The sequence below is a fragment of the Piliocolobus tephrosceles genome, chromosome 9, assembly GCF_002776525.5.
Source record: "Piliocolobus tephrosceles isolate RC106 chromosome 9, ASM277652v3, whole genome shotgun sequence".
Lineage (NCBI taxonomy): Eukaryota > Metazoa > Chordata > Mammalia > Primates > Cercopithecidae > Piliocolobus > Piliocolobus tephrosceles.
In genome coordinates this window covers 45,030,813-45,033,035 of record NC_045442.1, presented here as the reverse complement: position 1 = coordinate 45,033,035, position 2,223 = coordinate 45,030,813, and the positions used below count along the sequence as shown (strand labels likewise).

The 2,223-nt window shown below is 43.6% G+C and overlaps 1 pseudogene across 1 annotated transcript; it reads left to right on the top strand.

The window, feature by feature from the left end:
• Positions 1-730: 730 nt before the first annotated feature.
• On the top strand, positions 731-1,863 carry LOC111551289 (annotated as a pseudogene). The gene has a single exon (XR_002734316.1). The product of XR_002734316.1 is annotated as a 60S acidic ribosomal protein P0 pseudogene (transcript).
• The last annotated feature ends 360 nt before the right edge of the window (positions 1,864-2,223 follow it).

The following is a 2,223-nucleotide window of genomic DNA, read 5'->3' as shown; positions in this document are numbered from 1 at the left end:
CACTGATTTTGTATCCTGAGACTTTGCTGAAGTTGCTTATCAGCTTTAGGAGTTTTGGGGCTGAGATGATGGGTTTTTCTAAATACAGGATTATGTTGTCTGCAAAAAGAGACAATTAGACTTTCTCTATCCCTATTTGACTACCCTTTATTTCTTTCATTTGCCTGATTGCCCTGGCCAGAACTTCCAATACTATGTTAAATAGAAGTGGTTAGAGAGGGTATCCTTGTCTTGTGCCAGTTTTCAAAGGGAATGCTTCCAGCTTTTGCCCATTCAATATGATATTGGCAGTGGGTTTATCATAAATAGCTCTTATCATTTTGAGATATGTTTCATCAATACTTAGTATATTGAAAGTTTTTAACATGAAGCAATGTTGAATTTTATCAAAGACCTTTTCTACATCTATTGAGATAATGATGTGTTTTTTGTCTTTGGTTCTGTTTATATGATAGATTATGTTTATTGATTTGTGTATACTGAACCAGCCTTGCATCCCAGGAGTGAAGCCAGCTTGATCATGGTAGGTAATTTTTTCGATGTGCGGCTGGATTTGGTTTGCCAGTATTTTATTGAGGATTTTTGCATCAATGTTCATTGGGGATATTGGCCTGAAATTTTCTTTTGTTATTGTGTCTCTGCCAGGTTTTGGTATCAGGATGATGCTGGCTTCATAAAATGAGGTAGAGAGGAGGCCCTCCTTTTCAATTGTTTGAAATAATTTAAGAAGGAAGGGGCTTCTCTCGCCAGGCGTCCTCATGGGAGTGACATCGTCTTTAAACCCTGCGTGGCAATCCCTGACGCACCGCCGTGATGCCCAGGGAAGACAGGGCGACCTGGAAGTCCAACTACTTCCTTAAGATCATCCAACTATTGGATGATTATCTGAAATGTTTCATCATGGGAGCAGACAATGTGGGCTCCAAGCAGATGCAGCAGATCCGCATGTCCCTTCGAGGGAAGGCCGTGGTGCTGATGGGCAAGAACACCATGATGCGCAAGGCCATCCGAGGGCACCTGGAAAAGAACCCAGCTCTGGAGAAACTGCTGCCTCATATCCGGGGGAATGTAGGCTTTGTGTTCACCAAGGAGGACCTCACTGAGATCAGGGACATGTTGCTGGCCAATAAGGTGCCAGCTGCTGCCCGTGCTGGTGCCATTGCTCCATGTGAAGTCACTGTGCCAGCCCAGAACAGTGGACTTGGGCCCGAGAAGACCTCCTTTTTCCAGGCTTTAGGTATCACCACTAAAATCTCCAGGGGCACCATTGAAATCCTGAGTGATGTGCAGCTGATCAAGACTGGAGACAAAGTGGGAGCCAGTGAAGCCACGCTGCTGAACATGCTCAACATCTCCCCCTTCTCCTTTGGGCTGGTCATCCAGCAGCTGTTCGACAATGGCAGCATCTACAATCCTGAAGTGCTTGACATCACAGAGGAAACTCTGCATTCTCGCTTCCTGGAGGGTGTCCGCAATGTTGCCAGTGTCTGTCTGCAGATTGGCTACCCAACTGTTGCATCAGTACCCCATTCTATTATCAACGGGTACAAACGAGTCCTGGCCTTGTCTGTGGAGATGGATTACACCTTCCCACTTGCTGAAAAGGTCAAGGCCTTCTTGGCTGATCCATCTGCCTTTGTGGCTGCTGCCCCTGTGGCCGCCGCCACCACAGCTGCTCCTGCTGCTGCTGCTGCAGCCCCAGCTAAGGTTGAAGCCGAGGAAGAGTTGGAGGAGTTGGATGAGGATATGGGATTTGGTCTCTTTGACTAATCACCAAAAAGCAACCAACTTAGCCAGCTTTATTTGCAAAACAAGGAAATAAAGGATTAATTATTTAAAAAAAAAAAAAAAAAAAAAAAAAAAGAAGGATACCAGCTCCTCTTTGTACTTCTGATAGAATTTGGCTGTGAATCCGTGTGGTCCTGGGCTTTTTTTTTGGTTAGTAGGCTATTAATTACTGCCTTAATTTCAGAACTTGTTATTGGTCTATTCAGGGATTTGACTTCTTCCTGGTTTAGTCTTGGGAGGGTGTATGTGTCCAGAGATTTATCCATTTCTTCTAGATTTTCTAGTTTATTTGCATAGAGGTGTTTATAGTATTCTTTGATGATAGTTTGTATTTCTGTAGGGTCAGTGATGATATCCCCTTTACCATTTTTTATTGTTCTCTTTTCTTCTTTATTAGTCTAGCTAGGGGTCTATCTATTTTGTTATTTATTTATT